This window comes from Sinohyriopsis cumingii, chromosome 2 (assembly GCF_028554795.1).
Source record: "Sinohyriopsis cumingii isolate HCF-2022 chromosome 2, ASM2855479v2, whole genome shotgun sequence".
Lineage (NCBI taxonomy): Eukaryota > Metazoa > Mollusca > Bivalvia > Unionida > Unionidae > Sinohyriopsis > Sinohyriopsis cumingii.
Window position 1 is genome coordinate 27,250,837 of NC_142962.1, and position 13,812 is coordinate 27,264,648.

Consider the following 13,812-nt stretch of genomic DNA (forward strand, 5'->3'; position numbering starts at 1 on the left):
ATAAGAATGGTAATAAATATACTTACATTTATGCACATTTTTATCAATAGAGAAACAAATTCCTTGTGCATTCATTCACAATGTGACTCTAAATTTCAATTTTAAGTAGACCAAAACGAAACTTCCTTTTTGAAATATGGGGAAAAATGAACTCATTTTTTTTTCTGAAAAATACTGTATTCCGCATGGTCGTGCAGTATTTTCCGAAATACTCGTTTATATTTTCCCATACAAATGCAATAACCTATAGCAATTGTCAAGTTGCACTCCTGTAAGAGGTAACGAAGTTGTTAGGGTTGCTTGGATGTCATGTTAGTTGGGTTCTGTTTATCATAGATAGGTTTCTCTTAGTAGCTGAGATGGAGGGTTTGGTACTTATATGTTCGGATGGCATATGACACAGAGCGATCTGATGCCAGTTTGTGGAACACCAGTGAAGACTGTATATTATCATCAGGTGAATGAAGAATCGGTCTAAAATGTGACCATGGTTATGGATGGGTTGGCAAGCTGTTTGAAATTGACAATGTGAATAGAATACGGGATTTTTTTTATGTGTATGGACAGTCAAAGTGAAAGTTGAAATCTCCAAGAATAACCAGGTTACCGCCTATCGAATTTCCATACTCCAGGAGGTTAGGAAACTGCTCCAAAAAGAGAGATTCAATCACCTTGTTGTTCGACTAGGAGGATGACGGTAGAGGCAGAAAAAATGGACTGACCTTTGTTCCGTTACGAGTGATGTCTGGACCAGGTAAAACGTTGTGTGTTCGAAATTTAAACTTCTTGTATAGTTAAGACTGGGAATTATCGAGTTATTTGAGATGACAGCAATTCCTCCTCTACGAAAGTGACGTGAGAACGACTTTATGGAGTAACAGAAGGGTGTTAGATCCACACTTTGGCTCATCACCCAATGTTTTTTTTTTTTTTTTTTTTTTTTTTTTTTTTGTTTTTTTTTTTTTTTTTTTTAGCCATGTTTCTGTTAGAGCCAAGCATGAATGATGTTCCGTGTTTGAAATGAAACTACACGTTTTGGAATAATAATAATATGCATAAACATCAACAATAATAATAACATTACTAGTATTGCTACTAATAATGACGCCCACAATGGAAGCTCTAACACAATTACAGTGACTTAATAGATTGAGGAGAGGTGAATATCAATTTGTAATTGTGAGAAAGATAATCCAAACACACGTCTATGGCATGTAACTGAGACTAAACTAGATTGAGGAGAGGTCGGTTTTAATTAATACATATTGTCGATCTTCAAATAGGTGAAAAAGTCCGAAACGTGAATAAGGAAGAAATATCAAAAACACATGTCAATAATATTTTCCAAACAATAGGATCATGAAACTTCAAATCTGTAACTTGAATCATAATATATTTGAAATCATTCAACTTTAAGGTTTCCTTCTGTTTGATGCATCTATTACCACGGGGTGGGTGTAGTTTGTGTGCATGCAAACGAGTAGATAATGACGGCCTTTCTAAAGCAAACTTTTACTTGTTTTATTCCCTTTTCAAGTTTCATTCTAGTCGTTATTAAACTGTGATGTACTAGTCTTCTTTATTTAAGTTATAATATCAATATGGAAATCAAAGATAGTACCTATTAGATGTCAGCATAATGTTTGAGCGCATATGTTAGATTTTTCTTTCTTTGCCCGTTTTTAATGATAATTTGTTCATTGTTTTTTCTTTTACTTTATATCCATATTAGTTTTTCACAGTGGTTTGAATGGAGGACTAGACATTGGACAATGGCGAGCTGGGACTAATTTAATAAAGATTATGCGACATATAAAACTTTTGTAAAAATATAAGTAATCGAGCCTCGCGAACTCAAACTGTATTTGGGCAACCTATTTAGAAATATAACTCGACAGGTTTCGCAATCCTTGTTGATGACCCCTCAAACTCTATAAGTAGTGAGTGGGGATATTTTAGCAGCAATGGGACTGTTAAATTTGGGTGTTTGTACCCTGGCCACAAGGGGAATTTAACATGGCGGGATGCTTTGGCGACAAGGGGAATTTAAAATAGGAATGAATAGCGACACTGTATTGGGACTGTCTAGCGACAAGGGGTGACGTCGCGGTGCTGGACATTGGGGAAACAATGGCAACAATGTTGTAAGGGGTTATCCTCTATCGGGAGGAACAGTGTTGCAAGGGGTTGACCTGAATACGCGCTATTCTTGGGACAAGGTACAAATAGAGACATGGACATATATACGTGTTTAGAGACAGGGTTGGATATAGACATACATATATTTATCGACATAAATCTAACACACAAAAATCAATAAACAAAATTTTAGGCAGGAGAGAATATGCATCTTTTTGAGGCAATGGAGTGACCCTGTAAAGGGCCGTTTAACTTTCTTCTAATTTTTCTCCTCCCTTTTTCTTTTCCACCTTCTTCTCATCTTCTCCGGTACATGTGTCTTCTTCCCCTTCTCTTTCTCCTGCTCCAACTGTTCTTGTTTACTTTTCTCATTTTCCTTTTCTTTAAGAACCTTTGCACTGTAGGCTTTCATTTGTTCTTTTTCCTCTTTGTCTTCCTCATCCTTTTCCTGTTTTATCAGATCTCTTAGTCTTTCTTTGCCTTCAAATTATTAATCTCCATCTTGACTCGGTGGGGACTATAAGAGCCAAACTCCAATCTGACGAGCATCTCTTCGACCATCACTAAATCGTCCACGACTTCTCGTAATTTCTTCATCTTGTCAACGTAATTCGATGCCATTTCTGATTGTTCAATGTTGAATGGCACTAAGGACGAACGATATACTTTTTAAGTCTCAAGCACAGACGTAAAGGAAAACAACCCCGCACACCAACTGTATATATAACATAACAAACACGCCATAGTGATGAGAGTGCTAACCTAAAATAAATTTTATACAATCCAACACACTATTACCACCAAAACCCATTGCATCAGTCAAGTGAATTAGTCTTTATAGTCACACTACTGCACTTTCATGAACATTCTTTAGTGCAAGGACATGGGTTTTTGTTACGAGAAAAAAAGACACAAATACACACACACACACGCGTACGCGCACGCACACAAGCACAAACAAAATACACACACCACACACGTCCTCGCACGCATACAGACACAAAAAACTACACAAATTAGTACGCGCACGAACACATACACACGCACACATTCTTGTGTTAGCATAAAATCGGAAAGGAGATAAAATCCAACAAAAATACTCTCAGACACCTTATATACCATCCAACACCCTATAAAAATACTATCCATTTCACCATCTATATCATCCAACTCCTCCCACCACACACACTATTCCAACAGGTCCTGTTAGTTTAAAATGTAAGAGGGGAGAAGAAATCCCACAAAACATATTACCACTTACACCATTAAACATACTATACATTACACCACTATACCTTCCAATATCTCAGTACTATTCAACACCCTTTGCACACACACACACACACACACACACACACACACAGAGCTATCCAAAAATGTCCTGTGTTAGCTTAGAGCGCAAGAAAAGGAGTTGAAAGCAAACAAAACCTACTATCCCTTGCACCATAAAAATACTATCCATTACACAGATATACCATCCATTACCCCCACACACTATCCCAAAATGCCCTGTGTTAACTTAGAATGTAAGAGAATGAGACGAAACCTCATAAACAATCACACACCAACTATAAAATCCAATACCTAATATATACACTATAAATAATGCCACGGGTTAGCATAAGTAAAGGAGGTGAATTTTAACATACATACTAACCCTTACACCACACAATTATTATCCGTCACACCGTCTATACCATTCAACACCCCATAAAAATTATATCCATTACACCATATGTACCCTTCATCACCCCACATACTATCCCAAAATGACCTGTGCCAACTTAGAGTGTAAGAGAATGAGGTGAAATCTCACAAACATAATATCCAAAAGGTCACCTATACCATTCAACACCCCCTTATACACATAATATCCCATAACGCGTGTGTAATTTAGAGTTATACTATCCTTTACACCACAGAAATACTATCCATTAAACAATACATACCATCCAAGATCCCTTACACACACACACAGACACACACCAAAACCCTTTTAACCCATCATTCTACTGCGTTAGTGTATGCGTGTGTGAGAATTTACCTAAAGTGTTTAGAAAAAATCACGATGTAACCATGATAGATGACATTTATTTGTGCCTGAAGCGCGTACGTGAAGGAAAACATCCATTCCACTTCAGTTTGAACTAAAACATGATGCAGAGGGATAGAGAGAGGTGAAAAAGCATATATTCGTGCATTGACAATACAAAAACAATATTGTTACGGGGTAGCGTTGGCCGTTAAACTTCCGGTGACCACTCAATGATTCCCTATGTTCTCTATGGCTGATAAGTTCTCATTAGAGTAAAGCCCCAGCTAAACGTAGACCTTAACTCCAAGAGGTCTCTGATTCTCTGATGAAGTGGGGAATCCTTACAATAAGAATGGGACTAGTGATGAAGTGGGGGAATCCTTACAATAAGAATGGGACTAGTGATGAAGTGGGGAATCCTTACTATAAGAATGGGACTAGTGATGAAGTGGGGAATCCATACAATAAGAATGGGACTAGTGATGAAATGCAGACTCAGATTTAAGTTTCATGTGATTTATTAAGTCACAGACTTGTATGGTATTAAAAGTTTACGGCTCAAACATCAGGTACATCACTTCAAATAATAACTCATTAATTTTTACATCACATTGGTAGTGTGCAGTTGGACAAACATAAGTAAATTAAGCAACAGCTTTCGTGACAGAAGTTGTTAATAACATTTATCAATGTCAAAGTTTAGTGTTCAGATGTTATTTTAAAATTATGGTTTACTTATAGACTTCGAAACATTGTCTAACTTTTCACTAAATTCATATAGGTTAATTTCAAACAGAGCCTTGAGAAACACTCAGTGGCTGTAACAAAATAACTAAGAGCATATGTACAAAGCCTTGAGAAGCACTGAGCAGCTTTACAATTTAATAAATAGCTATTAGAGAGAGCTTTGAGAAACACTCATTTGCTCTCTTTTCAAACGTGCACTTATTATTATCATTATTGTTATTATTGTTATTATTATTTGATATCCTATTCCTATTGAATTGTAATAAACATCATTATTCAAAACAAGTCTACAAGAAACCCTTGACTTGACCTCACAGGATCATAAAAATACTGTCTGAATACTATTTAACTGATAAGCAGATATGTAACCTGAAGTTGCTGATTTAAAACATGACAATGAATGAATAAATATCCATAAAGGTATTTTGCACACAGATGTAGATTTCAAAACGTAGTTTTAGATCTATCCAAACTGTTCTATAAAAGAAACATTATTTTCTTTGCATTTATTTTAGGAAGATATTGTGAAATAACTATGAATTCTGATTCGCGGAAAATAATAAACAAAAGAGTTACCTTATCTTTGCGTAGTTCCTTATATGGTATTCGTAGTAAAATAATAGTAAAAGATTTCCCACGCACTTTCTGAACGTACGGAGCTCGTAACGTGACCCTCGGAGACCTGAACAGATTCTAGTGGAGACGCTGACAAGCCCTTTATACCTCCCGCGAAATTCTGCTGAATTCTGCGCTTGGCAGGGAAAATTCTGCCGTTCGTTGTGTAGTAACCGCAAGGAACAATTCTGCGAACGCGCGCTTGCAGGGGCAACCGTACTCTGCTACCGATAGCAACAAAACTACACCTAAATTAAAAACTGTAATTGAAAACCTATATAACCCAGAGTGTTAGTAAAGTGTACATACAACTAATTTATTCCTCAATGGTCAAATTTGCAGTACGAATAAATGTTTCGCTTTAAAATTAGTGATGTCGTAAGCGACCCCTAACTACGACGGAAGTACTCCAAATGTGCCAATTTGGAAACGAGGGCTAATACCTAGGAAAGTTATACATGCATTCCTGGCATAATAACATCGTGAAATGAAAGTGTCAAATGGATGATTTATTAACAATTTATATGGGAATATGAAATATACCCGAGAATCATACTAATCGTCGTTTGGTATTGAATAACAGTAGGTATTAATGAATACATTAATATTGTCCATCAATGTTGACAACACCCACCCATCTATATAGCTGCGATGTCGTAACCCCGTCTCTGAAGTAGAGGCACAAGTGATAGTACTACCACTCATGCTGCTTTACCACCGAAAGCTTTACGGCGAATGAAATTGATTTGTAACTGTTTTAAACAAATATTAGAGGCCATTACATTACCCTCTGCTTTTTCTGTTTAGTGTCCCCACAAACAGTAAATAGAAAGAATCCTTGCAAAAATATAGCACACTTCGTTTAGCATGGTTGTCTAAAACAATGTACAAAATCGAAAGTAGCTTCAAATATAAATACAACATTAACAGCTTAAAGTGACTCAGCCCAAGTTAAAGTTGTCCTAACATATAATGTACAATGCATTTTCATTTACAGGGTAATTTTCTAACAAATGCAATGATACAGCATTTTTCAAATTTACTCATTTCATTTGTTTTTATCACTATAATTTGCATGTACCAGAGTTGTACGCGATCATTACTGATTATCTAAAACATTCCTCCCTAGTATGGTGAGTGTCGGTGTTGATAACGCCTTGGCGACCGTTCTCTTCTGTTCTCTTTTTGGTTATCCCTTATGTCTTCACTTTCCTCTTGTTCCTGGTCTCTTCTGTCTTGATGGTTTCCCCTGTCCCTGGCCTGCCTATGGTTTCCTATAACCTGTTGTTTTGAATTTACTCTCTCCTCTTTGTTTTTGGTTCCTGCACCCCTCTCCGTTTTGATTTCTTTGCCCCTCAATTTTCTCTTGGTCTTCAGACGATCTCTCATGCTGTTTCCCCATTTCAGTGAGGTGTTCTATCATTTTTGTTATATTACTGTTTAGTGCTCTATAGGTCTTGGTTTGGTCCTGGATTGCATCTGTCATTTTCATTATTAAAGCGGTTGACTGGGTGTTGTTTTCATTTAGCATATCCCCTTGTCTTTCCATAATATCTCTCAATGTATCAATGCCAGTAACTAATTTACTTAATTCTTTCTTTGTGCCACATCTACAACTGCTAGAGGAAACTGATGTTTTGCTTGCGATTTTTTGCTAGTGCATCTCTTCACAGAGATCTCGGAAGCGTTTAATTACGCATATTTGGATGCCAATTTTTTTTTTATCTGGGACGCAGAAAATCACTGAGGTTGGAGTCCTCCGTATGTATGTAATAGGTGTGCGGCAAAATTCAAAGACTTGCCAGTCCTGCTTCAGCCACCTGCTTTGTGGGAAAATGTTTTAATCAATTAGCTGTGCTGATATTTACAATAACAGAATTCATTGACTGAAACACCCCTTGATGTACATACATGTTGCCATTTTATAAGAGTACATAAAAAAGAACATGATGCAATAGCTGGGCGGCAAGTTCAAAGGCTTTGACTGGCGGCCGGGTGTGAAAATGTACTGATATTTACAGTGATTGAATTTAGAGGCAAATAGACCAGTAGTTAAGTGGGCCACATTAGGGACAATGGGACTTAGCATTAAAAACACCCCTGGGCCACTTTAGGGACAATGGAAATTTAACATGGAGAAAAACGCTGGGCCACTTTAGGGACAATGGGAATTTAACATAGAGTTTGGGTCTGTCTAGGGACAAGGGAAATTAACATGGGAATAGAGTTTGGGTTTGTCTAGGGACAAGGGGAATTGAATATGGGATTTTTTTTTTTTTTTAAAGTTTTTTTAAATTTAAATTTAAATTTAAATTTAGAAAAGGGGTAGGCAATGGAAAGGCTATCTCTTTTCGAGAAATATGGCTGGCCCTGAAAAGGGCCTTTGGGTTTTTTCTTCTTCTTCTTTTAACTTCTTAACTTTTTCCACCATCCTCTTATTTTGTCCATCATTCCTTTCTTCTTTTTCTTTTCTGTTTCTGGTATCCAGTCCGGGTGACCCATGGCTCGGAACTTGGCCTGTATTTTCATCCAGTTGTTATTCAGTTGGTCGAATTCTAATTTCTTCTTCTTATTCTGTTCTTCCTTTCTTTCTTTAGTCCACCTTTCCTTTATGTTTTCTACTTCTTGGGTCATCACTTGTTTCATTATTTCTTCTCCTTTTTTCAACCTGTTCAGTCCCCTCTTCATATATGACAACTCCGTCCAATACACTATATGTTCTAGGAAGCACCGGACTTGGATGACATAATCCAGTGCTTCCTTCAAACTCCCCACTCTTACATAAGGTGGGTCAATAAATCCTCTTGATTTGTTGACTTCATCTTCTATCATACCTTCTATTATATGTCTGGCGGCCTTTATACGTTCGACTTGACTGGTTACCAAGTGTTCTTTATCTTCATACTCCCATTCCTTTTGTATCCTTTCTATAGCATATTCTGCATCTATTATCCAGAAATAGATATGCCTCAATTGATTAAATAAATCAGTCACTTGCGTCATCTTGTCTAGATTATTCTTTGTAGAATGGTTTGAACGACGAATACTGTGGGTTCTTATACGAAAAGCGCGGACGTGAAGGAAAACATCCCCCTACTTTTTCATTTCATATAATAAAACCCAAACTATACTCTCCACATACGCTAAGAAACAATAAACAAATCCATAATCTACTATCCACACAATCGTACGTGAGCGGGTACAAACACAAACACACAAACACAAACACACAAACGCATACGCTAAGAAACAATAAACAAATCCATAATCTACTATCCACACAATCGTACGTGAGCGGGTACAAACACAAACACACAAACACAAACACACAAACACATACGCTAAGAAACAATAAACAAATCCATAATCTACTATCCACACAATCGTACGTGAGCGGGTGCAAACACAAACACACAAACACAAACACACAAACACATACGCTAAGAAACAATAAACAAATCCATAATCTACTATCCACACAATCGTACGTGAGCGGGTACAAACACAAACACAAACAGACAAACACAAACACACAAACACATACCCTCACACTATCTTAAAAAAGAGTTAGTGTTTATATTCACACTACTCTACCTACACATTGGCAAATTGATGGTTATTTCTTTTCTAGAGTATTGGGTAGCCCTGAAAAGGGCTGTTTTTTTTGGAACTTCATGGACACCTGGTTAATGGTGGCACCTTCCAGGCCTGGCGCCACATACACATCTTATCCCCGAGTTACTTTTTACTTTTTTGGGGGAGAGAGCAGAGGCAGGATATGTCGCTTCAGAATCCCAATTTTCGCTCTCTGGGATTCTGAAATTTATTCTTCTTCTCTTCTTTTCCTTCTCCTCCTCCTCCTCTTCTTTGTTTCTTCTCTCCTCCTCTTTGTATCTTCTTTCCTCTTCTTCTTCTTCTTTATATCTTCTCTCCTCCTCTTCTTTTTTTCTTCTTTCCTCCTCCTCTCTTATCCTTCCCTCCTCCACAATGGCTTCCGCGGCCAGTTCATTCAACAGGCGCCTGGCATATTCCAGATGCACATGAAGTTCCAACAGTTTAGACAGTCTCGTGTTCATTTTTGGTGTTGATCAATCAACAAGGGTAGCTAGACTGCCCAGCGAGTTTCAATTTATAGTGAAAGCGCGGACGTGAAGGAAAACATCCCCCTAAAAAAACATAAAATTGATGTTACCTACATCATGACCAAAAACAACAACGCGCGGACCTAAAAGAAACACTCACTCACTTTTTTATGCTACCCATCACTATTTTAAAATTTTTATAAATCACTTCATTAGACTATCCACATACGCAAAGCAATCCAATCTAACTCCAAATATACACCTCAAACACCAAAAAAACATGATTTTAATCTACTATTCATACCAACTTACTTAAGTACTTACTAACACACAAACACATACCCTCACATTTTTTAAAAAAGAGTTAGTGTTTATTTCCACACTACTCTACCTACATACATTGGCAAATCGATCGTTATTTCTTTTCTAGAGTATTGGGGTAGCCCTGAAAAGGGCTGTTTTTTTTTTGTTTGCTATGGCATTCTTTTTTTAGTTTCTAAGAATGCGATGTCCTCTGAGGATAGACTTTCTGGCGATAGGTCTGCTTCTTCGGAAAGAAAAGAAGAACTCTTTGGTGTCGATACGGCAATCGACAAAGCCTCTGTCAGGTTCAGGTTGCTGCTGCTGCTGCTGTTGTTGTTGTTGTTGCTGCTGCTGTCTCTGAAGTCTGTACTTCTCTGTCCATTCTTCTTTCTCCCTGTTCATTTCTTCTCTGAAGAGCTCTTCTATCGGGTCTTCAGTGACTTTTAACATTCTCACATTCTCTATTTCTTCTGGCTTCGGTATCAGACTGTGTCTGACCCTATGCAAATTCACGTAGGCTTCGTTGAGTTTAGCTAGTTTGGAGCACATCTTCTTAGGAGGATGAGTCGACAATGGATGGCTAGACTGGAAACAACCCGGTTCTTAAAGTCAAAGCGCGGACGTGAAGGAAAACATCCCCCACACGGTTTTTGAGTCGCAACGTTTAGTGAGTGTCATGAGAGGGATAGTAAGAAATGAAAGAGCATCAATCCAACATTCTTATAGCTAAACAAAAGACAAAGGCATTTTTTTCAAAACACAACATTTTTTATTCAAAAATCACTTAACACTAAACAACAACTCTAACATTTTTAACAATAATCCAACATCATAACATCAAACAATTTTTTTCAAAACACAACATTTTTTTTCCACAGGCTCATCACATTCCATCTTTAAAGTTTCTCCACTAGGTAAAGAGGGATAACAGTCTTCCATGGTTTCTAGTAATCTAGGATGACTTCTCTCAAACTGTTGATTTCTATGGTATTATCGAATTCTGCATACAGGATGACGTTCACCGTTTCATCAGGGTCTCGGTCTTTAAACTGAATTTCCACACGAATCTGGCCGGATTTTATAGGGTGGAAATGTCCCTCGTCGCTGCCTTGGTCTGGAGTGAAATCGAAAGCCCACAAAGCGTAGCCTCCTGCATAATCCTCGTACGTAATGCCGTGACTGGTATTGGTTCCTAACTGTCCGGTGGCTTCGTACAGGGACAAGTACGATCTCAAGTAATTCTTCTTGGTAAAGTCAGGTTCGAAAGGTCAGGTACACAAGGTCTTGCCATCGCGACTGACTTCGATTTTGGACACGCCAAAGTGTTGAAAGTAGAAAGGATTTTTTTCGGCAGCTCCGTTGAAGGCTGTATTCTCGACGATACCAACGATCAAACGTTTGGGTAACTGTCCTTGGAACAGATGATCTTCGATCATGGATCGCTGTCCCTTGGGAATGGTGAAGGTTTTCACTTCCACGCGTCGTATGGGATACTTGGCGGTCGTTCTACTCAACGTCTGACTGATGTCGTTTCCCACTTTAGGTAACACTTCCACACGGCGTACGTAGAGTCTGGCTTCTAGGATTTTGGTTTTGTAACCGTCACTATCAGCCATCAAATGGAAAGCGGCACTGCTACGATTCAGTCTCAGGCGGACATCCACCCCGTTCAGAAAATACTTTTCTTGCAACCACATGTCCAAATGCAAACGATCCATCAGTTCTAAACTTGTGTCGGCTCCCGTGATTCTCTTTCTTCGTTCTAGAAATCCATCATTGTTGTCTTTCTTTTCATCAGTTTCCAATATTTCAAACTTGGTAGGTTCGTCAGCTTCCCATACCACACAGGCATTGAGATGAGTGTTCTTGGCATCTATTCCGTACGTCAAGAGATTTTCCAGGTAGGCACGATAAGGGTAAGTATCCATGCTGCTACTGACCAGTTTGTTATTCAAGTACAAGTCCACTCCACTGAACAAGGAATGCATGAAATTGTTGACGGGAGCTACTGCTTCATCGTCTATAGCACCTCCAGTCTTATCTAGAATTTTGACTTTCAGGTACAAGTAACTGCTATTCAGATCGATGTAATCTTCGGGCTGTCCTTTGATTTCAAACTCGATGGGAGCGGCATCGGTCAGTGAGGAGACGGGGTGAAATTCCACCCACTGGGATTCTTGCATCGTCATCATCGTGGGGGGCATGGCAAACAGATCCAGTTCCGTCTTGGAACAAGCGCAAGATTCTCGGTGCATCATTTTTTTTTGTCTCTTTTCTCAATAATCGAAAACGTCTAAGTCTCGAACGGTTCTTCTTTTCTTGGCCTTTCTCGCTTGAAGTCTGGTGAAAGGGTGTTTTCTTCGTCGTCTCTTTCTGCCTTGTCCTTGCTGAATGCCTGACTCGGTAGCGTGCAGGGCATTTATAGGTGTTTCTCGGTGACCCAAAATGTCTTTGCCCGTTTGCAGCAAGACATTTTTGCCTGCCCTCATGAAGGCTTCTTTAGGGTTTTGTTTGTCGATGATGACATTTTGGAGAAATTCTTTGCCTTGCGTCAGTGCCGCATCTTTCAAGGCGTTCAATCCGCGTGTCACCATCGGTTTCAACACCGGGGCCACCGAACGAAAGACCGATTTTAACATGTCTCCTAAGCCGTGTCCTCGCTGTCGAGCAACCCCTCGGTACACTGGATACATGACTTAAGAGTCGTGAGAGAACCGTTTTCGAAAATGGAGTTTCACCGTGACTTTTCCTTTGGTGAATGGAATATTTTGTCCCAAATCTCCTTTTATAGCAATGTTGACCGTGTCCAAATACGACTTGCTGACCGGCAAATAGTGAGGATGGACAAATTCGCGGTGGACGTGGTAAGTGTTTCCACCTTCCTCGTCAGTGTTCGTGGCAGAATCAACTTTGAAAGGAATGACACGCAGTAACGGCACGAAGTTGTGTCCCACCACGTTGTACTCCACCACATCGGAATACACGAACATCAAATTCAGTCCTTGGTTCAGTTCTACCGGGGCACGAAATAACTTGCTAAAAGACTCGTTGTCGTAAACGATGGGTAATTCGTTTTTCTTGATCATGGTCTTTCTCATGTCCATGTCTCCGCCCAACATGTCATACAATTCAGGACAAAATAAAATGGACAGGATTTTACTCCGTTCAAATTTCATCAAGAAGCGACGAGCTGCTTTGTGGTACTCCATGGTGACATTTTTGTTGACATGCTCCAAAGCTTTCAGAAACACGACATTAAACCTGGACGTTATGGTGCTGACCAAATGTTGACCACTAAAATAATAGCCTGGGGGAATGAACAAGTGATAGGTGGTGTACTTTTGTGTACGGGTTTTCTTGTCATATTTGACATTGCTATCCATCCACTGTTGCATTTGCTCGTCATGAACTTCCACATCAAAAAAATTTTGATTGGGAAGGACGTTGAGGACTTGGGTCGGGTGAATCATTTCTACTAAAGCCACTTCCCAATGGGCTTCGTGATCTAACTGGATGGCCTGAGGTAATTTGGCCGTGTAACAGGACAACGTGTTCTTGGGAAACACCTCCATGGAACTGTCACTGGGTAAAGTTAAGTAAAATTGGTTTTGGTGACTCATAATTCCAGAGTTCTGTGGCTGTCCGAGGGGTTACTGGACGTCAGAGGCGTGTCTCCGTCTAAAATGGGGTTCTGGTTGTGATTGAAGTGGTGACTGGCACTGGCACTGGACACAAGGTTCCCGTGGTTCCCGTTCGAGGTGAATTTCAGGGAGGGATTAGGAAGCAGGTAACCGATGCAACTGCTCAATAAAATGGTCCACAATTGTTTGTCTCCTTGTTGCAAACTCAAATTGGCGATGGCTGCCCCGATGACACAATACACCACGAAGA